Below are 17,500 nucleotides of genomic sequence, written 5' to 3'. Positions count from 1 at the left end.
ATTTAAATGAGTCAGGGGAGAGAATCAGGAGGAATGATAATTTGGTATGAATCTGAATATACCGATTCAATAGAATAAATCAAAAGAGGTGAATTCTATATTAGCTGACAAGGACATAATCATCTGCCCAACATACATTCAAGACTGAAGTTTGTCATGACATTGTGTAAAGACAAGTCAACTTTTTTTAATGTTTCCTCATTCCCCAAAGCACATAACACTTGATGCACAGAGCCAAAAGTATGAGGAAACCATCTACCGATATTTTCCTTATATGTCTGTAAGAAGAAGCTGGCACAGAGCCAGAACTATAAGGAAACCAGGCAAGCAGGTGACATGTTCCAGGACCTCTCTACATAGTTGGAGATCTCAGTGTTAAACCGAAAGTTACATCCTTCTGTCAGACAAAGCAGGTGGAGAACTGAATGTGACTTTGCAGCTTCTCTCGCCCCCATTGGACCGAGATCAAATGATTAGAAAAGTCCCCTAACTGCTGAGTGACAGCAGCCAGAGTCTGAGAAGAGTATAGAATAAGTGTGGAATTTGTTTCAACACATTTAAACTTGATAAGATTGATGCTGTTGCAAGTCAACACTGAACCAACTGGTTCTTTATGGAAAGCGACACACACACACACACACACACACACACACACACACACACACACACACACACAAAGACACACACAGAGACACACAGACACTGCAGGCTTCTATATATCTAAAACACCGGCTGCTTAGCCACTCAGCTACATCACAACTTATTTGGCAAAGTTGTTTCCATTCCCCATTTTTCACATTAACTCTTTTTCGAAAATACCAAAAAACACCTCAAGCAAGCGTAATTGGTTTTTTTTTGTGCAAATTTGAATACATTTTTCTGAATTTTGCTGTTTCCATCAACATTTTCTAATGCAATACTTAAAACCGTTGATGGAAATATGACTGTTGTTGTCCTCCAGGAAACATGGTGTAAATGTTCTTCCAGTTGTTGTCCAATACACTACAGAGAGATTATTGACCCATCCACCAAATTAAAAGGAGTCACTCAGGGGAGACAATCAGGAGGAATGATAATTTGGTATAAATCTGAATGTACCGATTCAATAGAATTAATCAAAAGAGGTGAATTTTATATCAGCTGAGAAAGACATATATATTTGTCCCACATACATCCAGACTGAAGGTTGTCTTGACGTTGTGTAAAGACATTGTTGTCGTGTTTTTTAAATCAACTGTAGTTAATGTTTCCTCATTCCCCAAAACACATAACACTTGATGCACAGAGCCAAAAGTATGGAAACCATCTACCGATACTCTCCTTATATGTCTGTAAGAAGAAGCTGGCACAGAGCCAGAAGTATAAGGAAACAGAATTTCAATCAAGCAGGTGACATGTTCCGGGACCTTTCTACATAGTTGGAGATCTCAGTGTTAAACCCAAAGTTACATCATTCTGTCAGACAAAGCAGGTGGAGAACTGAGTGTGACTTTGCAGCTTTTTGTTAGAAAAGTCACCGAACTGCTGTGTGTTTGTGTGTGTGTGAATTGTGGTGTGCAGTAGCTTGTGTCCCAGACACGTCAGGTAAATAGACGAATTGGTTCAACAGCTTGAATTGACACCAAATGTCTCTGCCACAACCCTGTATTCTGCACAGGTGGCCAACTTGTACAATGCTACCTCTCTCCATTTAACCAAAGAACTTCATAATAATGATAATACATTTTATTTATGGGCGCCTTTCATAGCACTCAAGGTAACCTTACAGTTAAAACAAGCAAAAATACAGTTAAAAAGGCAAATAGAATAGAAAGTGTTGAGAAAAGTGACAAAAAAACATTTTTTAAACGTGAAATAATTGGGAAAAATGCGACAAAAAATGTTGAAAAAAGTGCAGTGAAAAGTTCATTTTCAATTTTCAACAGGAAGGACAACAAGTTCATGGTTGACAGGAAGACTACACAAGGTTTAAATCAGTTTCAGGACAGTTACTTCACTTTATGAAGCAAGAGTCTTTATGGTCAAACGGGTCAGATGTCCGTCCCAAAATGGCGGAGGCACAGACGCATCTCACAAGCCGAAGGCGGTATCTACATTTATATCAGTAGCAATGTTTCCATCCACACGTTTTTATTCAAATGAAGTGATAGTGAATGAAAGATGGCGTCATGGAAACAGTAAAATTCGATAGAATTTCATGAATAGCGACTCAAAGGAAATACGTTTGGTCTCATCAGATTTTCTCTTGATCGATACATACGGCTTATGGGATGAACGCTGATGGAAACGTTATTTGCCGAATAAATTAATGAATTACAATTAAGTTTTAGGTCATTTTATGGTTGCAACCCGCCACAAAACAAAGAAGAAGAAGTTGTGGTTCATTTCCTCCCAGTATTTCCGCTCTGTTTGCACACATGACGGGTGTCAACAAAGACAGATGGAAGTGGACCAACGAGGAGACGAGAGACTTTTTTAACTTAATTTACGAGCAAAATATAACGGCTATTTAAGATAGCAAAAATCTAAGAAATGTATCAGGAACTGGCAAAGGAAATAACCAACAAAGGTTAGGACAAGCCGTGGGACGTTGGTGAGTAAATGGAAGGCGCTCAAACAGCGATACATGTCTCAAAAAAGAGAGTTATTGTCTCTCAGCGGTGCCGGAGGGAAAATAAAAGTAAAAGTAAAAGTAAAAACTGTAAGTTCCACCTTTCTGATGAGCTGGATCAGATCCTCGGCCAAAGGCCCATCGGAGTCTCCTCGGCTTCTAATATTAACAACAACAACTACTACTGTTGTCTAGCAAAACTTTGTTCCCAAATGTTTGCTTGAATCTTGTGCGATTCAGTGCGAAAATGAACGGAAAAACCTTAAAATGTCTCAAATCAGTTCAATATACCAATTTAACCTCAAAACAGCACGTGACGTCATTATGCAACAGGTTTTTATTCACTTTAAAGTTGTTGGATGGAAACACACTTTAACCCTAACCCTTTTTTACCGAACTTCAGATAATTCGATTGACAAGTGGATGGAGACTTAGCTTCTGGTCCGGAGTCTTCAAGGTTTCAGGATTGTGTGCACAGTTCCATCCCTAACCCAACCCAGACACCCAATTCATAATACTGTAAAAATATAAATATTATATTTTTATATTATGTATTTCAATAATTTCATCAGTGGGCCATATGCTCAATCACCACATTACTGCCTTCAGTGATATAGTGAACTAACACACAACTTTACCTTTTATATTTTCTTTGTGTGGTATCGTGTCGGACTAACAGTTGTCAGTTTAGTCCACTGTTTCAAATAGGGGTACGTGTCCCTCTAGGTGTACTTTGGAGAACTGCAGGGGGTATGTGTCCCCCTAGTCGTACTTTGGAGAACTGCAGGGGGTACGGGTCCCATTAGGGGTACTGTGGTGGACTGCAGGGGGTACGTGTCCCCCTAGGGGTACTGTGGTGGACTGCAGGGGGTACGTGTCCCCCTAGTCGTACTTTGGAGAACTGCAGGGGGTACGTGTCCCCCTAGGGGTACTGTGGCAGACTGCAGGGGATACGGGTCTCCCTAGGGGTACTTTGGAGAACTGCAGGGGGTACGTGTCCCCCTAGGGGTACTGTGGCAAACTGCAGGGGATACGGGTCCCCCTAGGGGTACTTTGGAGGACTGCAGGGGATATGGGTCCCATTACGGCTACTCTGGAGGACTGCAGTGGGTATGTGACCTTTTTTGCAAATTTAGTTTTTCAGTTACAAGGCTGTAGTTGCTCTTGTTTTTTTCTCCAAGTTTGACGCTTTTTTCCACGTTTTTTTGTTGCTGTTTCTGAAGTTTGTCACCTTTTTTTGCAGGTTGTGTTGTTTGTTTTGACCTATTCTTGCCTTTCGTCCTTACATCTTTTTTCTCCAAAGTTTTTGTCACTTTTTTTTTAAGTTTGTCACTTATTGAATTTTTTGTCACTTTTGTGTTGCCTTCCTTCTTTCTACCGTCTGCTTCCATCATCACTTACATTTTTTACAGGTACAAGGCTGTTGTTTAGTAAATCTATCGCTGACATCGCTGTATTCTTCCTCATTATATAGACTTTTTTTTCTACCAATAATTATTTGCCCTGGTTAGGGGATACATAGCTAAAAAAAGTCACAAGGTGCCACTGGTTTAGTCCATACAAACAATTCTGGGCCCAGTTCTTTTTTAACTTATATACTGTATAAATTCTATTTTCTCGCGCAAAACAACAACGTTTATGCTTATGACACCATTGTCTATTGTGTAGCTGATTTTATACAATTAGCTACTAAAAGACTGCAAGCTGCATTTCTTAAAAAAATTCTAAATGCAGATAAGACTAAATTAATGTTGTTTACAAATATTGAAAGGGTCTCAGAGTATGAGTACCTTGTTATATGGATTGATAAAAGATTGTCATTCTGAGCCCTATTTTAATGATCTAAGTGCACGGTATTTAGTGCATGTACAAATCCACTTTTGCTAGTTTGACGGTGGAAAAAGGGGCCGCGTGCCGTGCGGGCGCCTGGTTCTAAAGGGTTGTTCTTAGTGTCTTCATTAATCAGAGGTGTGTTTTGGGCGTAACATGCAATCAACCAATCAGAGATCATCTCCCATTCCCTTTGCCAGGCACGCGTTTGGACCTTGGAGCATTGCTGTTATGATGGAGGATTTGCACCGTAATATTTTTATTTGTTTTTATTAACAAGCATAGTGTGGGTGTTGTCATAAGCCTAGGAGCTTTTGACTAATGCTCTGTTAAAATAATAATGAAATACTGCTTTATTGACTTCACACCAGGTTGGGGGGTTTTTTTTTTAAGAACATACCTCCTGTAAGACCAGCACGCCCAGAATGCACCTGAACACACCTCCCTGTAAGACCAGCATGCCTATGGGCTACAGATGGGTGCAGGTGCATTTGCTATTCAAACAACGTTGGACGGGAAACTGACAACTGCGTCAGGCTTTTTGGCTTTTTGTAAAGAAACAAATCCTACATCCCTATATCTTGCAAAAAAAGAATTGTGGAAGATACTCCTTGGTTGGTGTTGATCTGTAGCATTTTGTATTACATTTCCATATTGTTAACTCTGTAAATCCATTTTCCACTCGGTCCAATGAATGGCTTTTACTTGAGGTCCCTAATAGTCCCAATATTAAAAAAAAATATTCCGACATGTTCCTAATTTTTGTCTTTTTTTTCTCCAAATATTCCAACTTCTTTCTGTCAAATCAAAGAATTCTCTCAGTGATAATAAAAAATAATTTTCCGACACAATATCATTACACTCAGGACTCAGGCACATTGTCACAAACTCGTATTTTATTTTTAATTCAAATTCTTTTAAAACAATAGAGATGGCAGCAGCGCTTTAGCGTTGTCAACGCCACGCGCCCTCCATGATCCAGCACAGCTGAGAGAGAGAGAACAGAGAGAGACATGTTGCCGTGCAGCAAGAATTTTGTTTCCAATATTCAAATGTCAGTTTTAACCAAATTATGTAGTTCACTACCACTTACCCCATCGCTGCCATCGCCGCCATCGCCATCGCCGCCATCGCCGCCTACCACCACCTTTTCCGCGGCCTCGCAGCCACGCTTCTTGCCCCCACCTTTGCCGCCACCTTTGCCACCGCTAATCCAGCGCCCGCCACAAAATCCTTCACCGCCATCGCCGCCATAACCGCCTCGCCTTTTCCCCCATTGCGAACAACCGCCACCTTGCCGCCACCTTTGCCGCCACCTTTGCCAACGCTAATCCAGCCACCACCACCACCGCCACCACCACCGTCACCACCGCCACCACCACCACCGCCGCCACCACCACCACCGTCGCCACCACCACCGCCCGTCACCACCACCACCACCGCCGTCACCACCGCCACCCCTGCCACCGCCACCGCTACCACCGCCACCGCTGCCGCTGCAACCACTGCTGCCACCATAGCCACTATCGCCGCCAAAGAAGCTGCCATTGCCACCATTCTTCTGGACAGACAGACACACAGACAGACAGAAAGTACATATATAAATGTATATTCATTGAATCAACATTATGAAAAATTTAATCCTTTTATATCTTGAATAAAAAAAAAGAAAAACTGTTTAAAAGTTTCATGTTTCCGGTCCAGACAGGAAGCTGCAGCAGTGCATGCTGGTTACCTGGTATGTCGGGACTGCTGCCGGCTGAGAGCTGAACACTGTGGAGAAAAAAGTCACATGATCGTCAGGTGTCGTTCGCAGGTGACAAAATCACAGATTTAAATATGTAGAAATGTAAAGTAGAGGATGGGAAAAAGATTTAACATGACTTTAAAATCGACATCCACCGAGCCAATGTGATTATGTTAACATTAATTAGCTCGTTCTTGTTTCCTGTGTCGAGAAGCAGAGAAGAGAACGGGTACCGTGTCTGTAGCTATAAACCCTCCCCCTCTGGTCTAGGCGAACGCTGCATCTCAGGACCTGAGGGTTTACCCTAACCCTCTGGACCTTCAGGACCCCCAGAGGGTCAGGGTCTGGGTGTTAACTCTGACCCTAACCCTCTGGGCCTCTGGGGGTCCTGAGCATAGGACAAAGAGAGCACACGTGACATTTATAACGCACCTGTCCTCGCTCCTGGATGATGTAGTGTTTATTATCACACATGTTTTTAACTAAAACCTATCTATCTCTATATATGCAGTGTATACTATATATAATATATACAGTGTGCTTTTGATTTCTGAAGGAACTGACTGGACTACTAGATATTAAGCTAAGTACTTTACTTTATTTGGGTTTTTGCTGCTTCTACTTTTCTGCTTTCTACTGTTTCTGTGTGTTTTCTGCTGGACTGGTTGTTAGGCCAAATTTAGTGGCTCTTGTTAAAGTGAAACTAGTTAGTGTGAAGTGTGAATCTTGGGAGTGGAGGATAATGGCTCTCAGGTGCTTTGACTGATTAGCCAGGGTGTGGCCTCCCCACCTGTACCAAACACTGATCTCCTCCTTGTATATAACATTGGCATTTGCGTGAAGCGGCAGCTTCATCGGACGAAGACTCGGGAGGACAAAGACAAAGGAGTCTACGCAGGAGTCTTCGCGGGAGGCTAAGTGGGAAGATAAGTGGACTCGATATCTCATATCTCACTCACATTGCTCGGTGTCTTCATCCGGAAATGTGCTGCTTTTCCATTCCTATCCGTGTTTCCTCTCGGAGATACTACAAACCACGCACTAGCTTGCAACATTTCCGCAACCCCTCCTCTCTTACCTATCCCACCCATTCCACACACACCCAACACCTTGTTGCAGGTGGCCTATGGAACTGCCAGTCTGCCACTCGCAAGACTGAGTTCATCTCTGGCCTTGCCAGCCTGAAATCCCTTGACTTCCTTGCTCTCACTGAGACCTGGATTACACCAACCAACACATCCACCCCTGCTGCTCTCTCTTCTGGCTACTCTTTCACCCACACACCCAGACCCATTGGGAGAGGTGGGGGGACAGGCCTACTCATTAACCCCAAGTGATTCTCTCTCTACCCACTGCCCTTGTTTACTCCACTCTCTTTTGAACTTCATGCTGTCACCATAACACATCCGGTACAACTAGTAATCATTGTTATCTACCGCCCACCAGGTCCTCTGGGGGAGTTTTTGGAGGAGCTGGATGTCCTTCTTTCAATCATCCCTGAAACTGGTCCCCCGCTGGTACTTCTGGGCGACTTCAACATCCAGACAGAGAAGTCGGCTACCTTTCTACACCTTCTCTCTTCTTTTGCCCTCTCACTCTCTCCTTCACCACCCCTCACAAAGCTGGCAACCACCTAGATCTCATATTCACCAGAAACTGCTCTACATCCAACCTCACTGTTACTCCACTCCATACCTCCGACCATGTCTTCATCTCTTACTCTCTCCCACTCTCCCAAGCTCACAACCATATCTCAATAGACACCGTACCTATCCGCCGTAATATTCGTTCACTCTCTCCTTCTTCTCTGGCGGCATGTGCTCTATCTACCCTCCCTCCATCTGACTATTTCTTACTCATGCCTCCTACTGCCGCCACAGAAACTCTACTCTCTACTCTATCCTCCTCTCTTGACTCTCTCTGCCCTCTTACTTCACGACCGGCTCGTAAGTCCTCCCCAGCGTCGTGGTTATCTGACTCAGTACGTGCTGAAAGATCAACTATATGGGCAGCGGAAAGGAAATGGCGGAAATCTAAACACCCAGATGATCTGCTTATCTATCAGTCTCTTCTTTCCTCCTTCGCTGCCTCCATTTCTGCAGCAATAAGCTCTTTTTATCAAACTAAAATCGAATCCTCTTTCTCAAAACCCAAAAAACTTTTTTCCATCTTCTCTAACCTGCTAGATTCCCCCAGTCCACCTCCTCCCTCCTCCCTCCTACCAACCCACTTTGTCAACTACTTTGTAAAAAAGATAGATGACATACGCTCTTCCTTCTCCACCACACCTCCTGAAATCACCTTTCCATCCATCACATCCAGTACTCTTTCCTCTTTCACCCCTCTATCTCCAAATCAAATTCTTACTTTGATTACCTCTGCCCGCTCCAACCACCTGCCCCCTGGATCCTATCCCTTCTCACCTCCTCCAGTCCATTGCACCTGACCTTCTTCCTTTCCTCACTCATCTCATTAACATCTCCTTGTCAACTGGCTGTTTCCCCGATGCCCTTAAAGAGGCAAGAGTGACCCCACTACTCAAAAAACCAACACTTGACTCCTCGGATGTAAATAATTATAGACCCGTCTCCCTTCTTCCATTTCTGTCTAAGACTCTTGAGCGTGCCATTCATAATCAACTCTCTACCTATCTCCACCAGAACAACCTTCTTGATCCCCACCAGTCTGGCTTCAAGGCTGGTCACTCAACAGAAACTGCCCTCCTTGCTGTCACTCGGCAGCTTCACATCGCTAGAACAATCTCTCTCTCTTCCATCATCATCTTTCTTGACCTTTATGCTGCCTTCGACACAGTGAACCACCAGATCCTCATTTTGACACTCCAGGATCTGGGAGTTTCAGGCTCTGCGCTCTCTTTGCTGACATCTTACCTGGCAGACCGAACCTACCGGGTAACTTGGAGAGGATCTAGCTCAGAACCTTGCCCACTCAAAACTGGGGTTCCCCAGGGATCAGTCCTGGGTCCCCTCCTCTTTTCCCTGTACACCAACTCTCTTGGATCTGTCATCCAGTCGCACGGCTTTTCTTATCACAGCTACGCAGATGACACCCAACTAATTCTCTCCTTTCCTGAGTCTGACACTCAAGTAGCAGCACGTATCTCGGCCTGTCTGACTGACATCTCTTCTTGGATGTCCGCACACCATCTGAAACTCAACCTTGACAAGACTGAGCTCCTTTTCATTCCAGGGAAGGGCTCTCCTACCCAAGACCTGACTATAACAATTGACAACTCTGTGGTAGTCCCCACCCAGACTGATAGAAACCTAGGTGTGACACTTGACAACCAACTCTACTTCACTGCTAACATTGCTGCAACCACCCGATCGTGCAGATACATGCTGCATATCATCAGAAGGATACGTCCCCTTCTAACACAGAAGGCGGCTCAGGTTCTGGTTCAGGCTCTAGTCATCTCACGTCTAGACTACTGCAACTCCCTCCTGATTGGCCTGCCTGCATGTGCCATCCGACCTCTGCAGCTTATTCAGAATGCAGCAGCTCGACTTGTCTTCAACCTCCCCAAGTTCTCTCACACTACACCGCTCCTCCGCTCTCTTCACTGGCTACCAATTGCAGCCCGCATCCGCTTCAAGACACTAGTACTTACATACAGGGCCATGAACGGATCAGCCCCAGCTTACATCCAGGAAATGGTCAAACCATATACCCCAACCCTCTCACTTCGCTCAGCATCAGCCAAACTGCTTGCTGCCCCCTCACAATGAGGGAGAACTAATCACTCAACCAAATCCAGACTGTTCACTGTCCTGGCTCCCAAAAGGTGGAACGAGCTCCCCATCGACATCAGGATGGCTGACAACCTACACATCTTCCGCCGAAGGCTAAAAACACATCTCTTCCGACTACACCTCGGATAAAAAAAAAAAAACATCTTGAACCTGCACTTTCACTACTCTATGTAGCTTTGCTTACTTACAGCTAATGTATTTGCACTTAATACTTGTTGTCTTGAGTTTGTACCTTCAAAGTTGAAAGCACTTAATTGTAAGTTGCTTTGGATAAAAGCGTCAGCTAAATGACATGTAATGTAATGTAATTTAATATGACTGTAGCTATACAACCTCCCCCGCCGGTCTAGGCGAACGCTGCAACTCTTCACTCCCTAACTATAGGCTTTATCGAAGAGGAGAGTTTTAAGTTTACTCTTAAATGTGGTGACGGTGTCTGCCTCCCGAATACAGACTGGGAGCTGGTTCCACAGGAGAGGAGCCTGATAGCTGAAGGCTCTGGTTCCCATTCTACTTTTAGAGACTCTAGGAACCACAAGTAGCTCATGTAACGGTAGCGTTCCACATAGCAGAATTTCGCTTCCCTCTCATTGAGGTTGAATGGAGACCAAATTCGCCCTGATTGGACGAAATGAGAGTGAATTGCAGAGGCAAGGGAAACATAGTTGACGAAATTTTACTTTATTCAAATGAGGACCACTCAAGAACCAATCAGGTCCGCGTGTTTGTGTTTGGAGGCGGGAATTACAAACAAAGTCTGACCAAGATGGCGGAGATTATCAGAGCTGTATCATGAACATTTTTACGTGATTAAAATGTTTCTATACCAGCATTGGTACTTCTATCAACACAAATTGTGATTTATATGACACACAATCTTAGTCAGGGCACACACACCACTAAATAGACCACTGTATATGTTAGTTTAAACACTCAACACTAAACTTTTCAGCTAGCCGAAAGGCCAATCGCTAGCATGTTCGGACATTGGATTTCATTGTAAGCATAGCAAGGCAGCCAGGCTACATAGCCAAGTTACCAGAGCATTTATGAGCTAACATTTTACCGATGGTTTTCTGCTGTGCATTTTTACCACCCTAACTACGATAGCAATGATAGCTTTGCTAGCAAACTACCTGCTAGCTACCTATGCTACCTAGCTTCAACCGTCTTTGCTAGCTGCCTAGCAGCTGGTGTTCTGTTGCGGTCTTGCGTGTTGTTTACGCGACCACCCCCCCTAGGCAAAATTTTGCTGGCCAAAATTTGCAAGGTGTTTCGCTGTGTGGAAACCTACCATTACTCTGCATTGTGGGAGCGCAGTGCTCTAGTGGGACAATAAGGTACTAGGAGCTCTTCTAGATATGATGGTGATTGACCATTTAAAGCTTTGTAGATCAGGAGAAGGATTTTAAATTCAATCCTGGATTTTACAGGAAGCCAATGCAGAAAAGCTAATACGGGAGAAATATGATCTCTTCTCTTAGTTTTTGTCAGAACACGCGCTGCAGCATTCTGGATCAGCTGGAGAGTCTTAAGGGTTTTATTTGAGCAACCTGAATTACCTAAATTAAACAATAAAGCAGATTTGAGTAAGTTTTTGCTGGAGCAGCAAACTAGCGTCCGTGACAGGGGAGCACCGGAAGTGAGACAATACGCTTAGCGTGAATGTTAGCACCGAACAGCGGCCATTCATAGTGTTACACCTCCTTTAACGTTACGTGTTCACGTTGAAATTCTCCTCCTTGCCAAGCCAGAGGCAGCCTCTACGTACAGATATCTAGGTTGGGACTCTCTGACCTACCTGGGTGTTTTGTCTCTCTGGGTGGCACCCCCTGGATCCCCTGGTACCCGGGCTGATACAGGCAGGGCTCCGGTTGCCCTTGTTGCCCCGGTTTTCCCAGTTGACCCTGTTGCCCCTGTTGCCATAGTTGCTCCTGTTGCCACGGTTGCCCCTGCTGCCCCGGTTGCCCCTGTTGCCCCTGTTGCCATAGTTGCCCCTGTTGCCCCGGTTTCTCTGGTTGCCCCTGCTGCCCCGGTTGGCCCTGCTGAAACGATTGCCCCGGTTGCCCTTGTTGCCGCGGTTTCCGCGGTTGACCCTGTTGCCCCTGTTGCCATAGTTGCTCCTGTTGCCACGGTTGCCCCTGCTGACACGGTTGCCCCTGTTGCCATAGTTGCCCCTGTTGCCCCTGTTGCCCCTGTTGCCACGGTTGCCCCTGTTGCCATAGTTGCCCCGGTTTCTCTGGTTGCCCCTGCTGCCCCGGTTGGCCCTGCTGAAACGGTTGACCCAGTTAAGTTTCTGTGGTAACTATGAGATTAATGTTGAACAATGCCTTCAAGACTAAATCAAAACAGTGATCTAAACATAGTTCCATTATTTACTGACTTCATATTAATCTTAAACTCCTAGTACTCTGTGCATACAAACTCTTTGTCACGAGGAGTCAATCTAAACAAGATCTAAACATTATCTCGTTTCTCACTCACCGACGACATTTTTACTAAAAAAAAGTCTAGTTGTCGACAATAAGCAAGGGACTTACTGTTTTACTGTTTTACATACCATAATTAAAAAAGTAGTATATATATATATATATATATATATATATATATATATATATATATATATATTACATGTATTATATATATATATATACTTATATATATCAGTTATATGTATTTATATTCTTATACTTGTATTATGTATTTATATATGTACTTTATTATGTACAGTATATATATTATATATACTTATATATATACAGTATATATGTATTCATGTTATATATATATATATATATATACTTTATTGCAGATGTATGATGTACCTACCCAGTGTAATCCTGTGGCATATGGATCCCACGTGTGCTTGTACATGTTTAAACCTGATAAAACCTGATATCTTAGAGTAATAGGAGAGGGTCCCCATTATTCATCTGGATTGATGGATGGACAGATAGATAGATAGATAGATAGATAGATGGATGGATGGATGGATGGATCTGAGAGAGGAAAGCAGAAATAGTTATCATATATTATGGAGAAAAATGAATCTATGTTTGTTTATTTATTCTAAAACAGGTTCAGGTTCATATATAGCCTAATATAATCAAACCGTTAACCAGACTGAGGATGTGTGATTCATCAAGCTGTTTAAATGACTCATTCTATTCCACCTTTATCTAAACAAATAAGTATTTAAGGGGGTGATACAGAACATTATTATTAATAGTCAGTATGAACTAAACCATTAGACACTATTTACAATACAGAAATATGAGTCAACTCTTGCTACAGAGTTGAGTTCGCAGCACAAGTGCCAGACTCCTTCCATAAATCTCTAATTTTAGTGTTTTCAGGCGCACCAGTAAGAATTACCAGCAGAAGAAAATAAGATTTATGATATTTTACAAATTAAAAGTTTCCACTCTTTCATTCGGCTACCATCGAATTCACCACGCTGCGTGGATTTTGAAGATATTGACACTTTTAGAAGTTTTCCCTGATGTCATCTTACGTGAGGTTTAAGCATTAACAGCAGGAGCACGCACTGATGCCGATTCAAAGAAATGCGGACTTCACGTGAAACAGCTGTTACTTGTTCAACTATCAAATCCGAATTAACCAAAAACGTAAACATATATAAATAAGTTATTAAACAACGTCTCGTGAAACACTGATTCCTAAAAGTCTGGACTACTTCTTAAATGGTTTGTTTTTTCAGTGGAGTCTGGTTCAGAATCTGAACTTACCTTCGTTATATGACGAACTTTAAAATGTAAAAACATTAATCTCTCTCTCTCTCTCTCTCTCTCTCTCTCTCTCTCTCTCTCTCTCTCTCTCTGCTGTCTCGCTCCGCTGATAGATCGATTGTGCGCGAGGAAACTGCAGCTTCACGAGGACAATTAAGGTGGTGTTTTTTTTCTCTCTCGGGGTGTGTGTGTGTGTGTTTTCTCTGTGTGTCTGTGTGTGTGTGTGTGTGTGTGTGTGTGTGTGTGTGTGTGTGTGTGTGTGTGTGTGTGTGTGTGTGTGATTGGCAGCTAATATTACGGAACATAACAGGTTTGTGTGTGTATGCCCTTGAAGATTTAGTGAAGTAAAATTGCAGGTTTAAATTTGACTTTGCAAAAACAGTGAACAGTGAATTTCTGAAAGTAGTAAGAAGTACATTTTCAACTTTTAGAAGATCTTTAAAATAAAAAGAAAGACAGAATCACACATCTAAATGTGTTATATAATTTTAACAGAGCTTTATGTTTACAACTGACTGAATCATTCAATCCTAAAATGACTTTTCATAGCTGTTTTTGGTAAATATTCTGTATGTTTTGTGCAGCGTGTGTTGTCTATACGGATGTAGGCCTACTACTGTAAGAGAACGGTATATATGTACTTAATACTTTTAAATGGCAAACAGCGCCCCCAAAATCCCGCTTGCGGCCGAAAATATATGACATCCGTACTGATAAGAACTACCATAGAGAATGAATGGGAAAAGTTAAGGGAGTCAATCTCTACTTTTGTATGTTAAATAGGTCCAAAGTGGATCCGGTTACAAACTGTACGGAAACATCGGTGTTTGTTAATACTTTTATATGATGCAGAATTACATTTTATCGTCTACTATCCTTATTTAGACAGTTATTAACATTCGCTAATTAGATATATAAGCACATCCCCGTAAAACGTTTGTATATGGAGTTTCCGTAGTGTAGTGGTTATCACGTTCGCTCAACTTTTCCATTTTTCACAGCGATTCATGTTCATATCTTATGACCTAGTAAAGCAACTAAATTGAATATTTATTCAATGTATTTTCCTGAAGCGATCTTCAGCAGATGTTATTGATCGTCTGAAAGAAAATGAGACTTTGCAGTGTGAAAGCGGAAATTCCAATGCGTTCGTAAACGCATCCTAAAGGGGGGGTGGAGACGCCATGTGTTGCTGCTGTTTGGCCAGGCAACGTGCAGCAGTGCTGCAGCAACTCGCGAGTCTTTGTGTCCTATAACACTTAATGACTACAAACTGAACCGACACATTCAGCCACCGGGGCGACCGGGCAGAGCTCCGGTATTCGGTAAGTGTTCATACTCCGCCTCTGTTTGTGCTAAATGCTTCTGTAAGTTAGCCCGCAGTGCTAAAACCTAACGTTAGCTGCCCTTTGAGAGGCTAACGGTCAGCACCAATGGCTCAGGATGTTCTCTGTTAGCAGACATCACTATCACTATCTGTCACACTTTGTCACGCACAATCCCGCAACCCGAGGATCACATTTAGTGAGTGTTTGGGACTTTTGAGATAGGACTTGTGTTTTTGCATGTAGCTGCCATTTTGGTGCGTTCAAGGTCCCTTCGGCGTAAACGCCACTTTGTCTTTTTTAAGCATGGTTCAATCTTGTGTTTTTATAAATTCATCATATGTTTTAAAAATCTTATTCTGAAAAGTGATTTCTACATACATTTAGTGCAGTAAAATACAATATGTCCCTTTCTGATTGCTGTCTTGTTGCATAAAGCATAGAAAAGTTTAAAAATCTACTGTTTTGAACTACACTCAAACGTGACAACGGGCTCTCCATGAATGGGTTAAACAGCGCTCCCCAAATCCCGCTTGTGGCCGTCAATATATGACACCCATAGTGATAAGAACTACCGTAGAGAATGAATGGGAAAAGTTAAGGGGGCTACGGTCACGAGTTCGAAACCAGGCGGGGACATTTTTTGTTTGTATGAGTGAGAAGGAATCTAATCGGTTATTTAGATGTTTTCCGCTTTTAGTTTGAAATGTACTAACTACAACATAATTTCAATTCTTTACACAGTGAACTAACCGAGCTAAAAACTCTTAATTCATGAGTTTTAAAAAGCCTCTTTCTTACCTGTTTGAACTGATACTCATCTGCTGGCTTTAGTTATCTTCATATCAAGGATTTTTGTATTCACATTTAAGGGTATAATTCATCAAAACGTTAAGGGGCTACTATTCCTGTATGAGTGCTCCAAGCTGGACACCCGGTTCGAAACCGGTCGGGAACATAGATTTTTTTTTTTTACTCATTCTTTTTATACAGAAATACATTTCTCCTTCTGCTAGCTTTTGTTTGATACAATTGTAAATATGAGATACTGGTAATCAAAACATTAAAGTGAATTCCTGAATGAAAATTAACGAAATACACTAAGTGTGGCAGAATCAAATCTAAATGTGTTATAACATTTTAACGGAGCTTTCTATTTCACTGCTTACAACTGTGTGTGTGTGTGTGTGTGTGTGTGTGTGTGTGTGTGTGTCAAATAACAAACTTGTTATGGCTTTGTGGTAAATATTCTGTATAGTTTGTGCTTAAAAACGTAAAAAATATAAATAAGTTATTAAACAACGTCCCGTGAAACATTGATTCCCAAAAATCTGGACTACTTCTTAAATGGTTCGTTTTTTTCAGTGGAGTCTGGTTCAGAATCTGTAATATTCAGTATATTTTGTGCTTCATGCACACAGTAAAAAATAAGTCTGTAGGAAAACAGTTTACGGACATTTCTGTCAATACAAAAATAAAATCCCTTCATATCATCACAGTATATGAGCTTGTATTTATACAGACATATTTGGTATATTTTTAAATGTTTTCTGGGTTTCTACGAGGGTTTAGGATAATCACGAATACTTCACTGTTCAACAGTTATTAATGAAAACAAGTATATATATATATCTCACACTATATATATATATATATATGTATGTATGTATGTATGTATATACATACATACTAATATAATAATAATAATGTAGACCATATGTTACCAAAACCAGTGTTTCTGTTAGGATTTTTTTTTAGCAGTGGGGGCAGGTCCGAACAACCCCCCCCCCCCATGAAACCGAACTGACCCTTTGGTGCAACACAAATAAATATATTTATCCACCTCTATTCACACAATAAGGCATATTCTCAGTTGTGATTGAACTGTATTTGAGTTACTATATAGGATGCATTATCTTAATGCACTATTAACTACATTATCATAATGCACTATTAATTACATTATCTTATTGCACTATTAATTACATTCTCTTATTGCACTATTAACTACATTATCTTAATGCACTATTAATTACATTATCTTATTGCACTATTAATTACATTATCTTATTGCACTATTAATTACATTATCTTATTGCACTATTAACTACATTATCTTAATGCACTATTAATTACATTATCTTATTGCACTATTAATTACATTATCTTAATGCACTATTAACTACATTATCTTATTGCACTATTAACTACATTATCTTAATGCACTATTAATTACATTATCTTATTGCACTATTAACTACATTATCTTAATGCACTATTAACTACATTATCTTAATGCACTATTAACTACATTATCTTAATGCACTATTAATTACATTATCTTATTGCACTGTTAACTACATTATCTTATTGCACTATTAATTACATTATCTTATTGCACTATTAACTACATTATCTTAATGCACTATTAACTACATTATCTTAATGCACTATTAACTACATTA

At 41.5% G+C, this 17,500-nt stretch overlaps 1 protein-coding gene across 3 annotated transcripts in view; it reads left to right on the top strand.

The window, feature by feature from the left end:
- LOC120543939 overlaps positions 1 to 17,500 on the top strand; it is a 309,254-nt gene that overhangs the window by 284,417 nt on the left and 7,337 nt on the right. Inside the window, exons 1-3 of one of the 3 annotated variants that reach the window (XM_039777367.1) lie at positions 5,934 to 6,033; positions 6,146 to 6,257; positions 13,824 to 13,868. The gene's annotated coding sequence lies outside the window, so the exon portion shown is untranslated. Of the gene's footprint in view, positions 1 to 5,933; positions 6,034 to 6,145; positions 6,258 to 13,823; positions 13,869 to 14,831; positions 15,036 to 17,500 lie in introns of those variants that run through there. The other 2 variants (XM_039777368.1, XM_039777366.1) reach the window with 2 other exon arrangements.

This window comes from Perca fluviatilis, chromosome 16 (genome assembly GCF_010015445.1).
Source record: "Perca fluviatilis chromosome 16, GENO_Pfluv_1.0, whole genome shotgun sequence".
Lineage (NCBI taxonomy): Eukaryota > Metazoa > Chordata > Actinopteri > Perciformes > Percidae > Perca > Perca fluviatilis.
The sequence above is the reverse complement of the archived record's forward strand: the minus strand, read 5'-3'. Positions and strand labels throughout refer to the sequence as shown.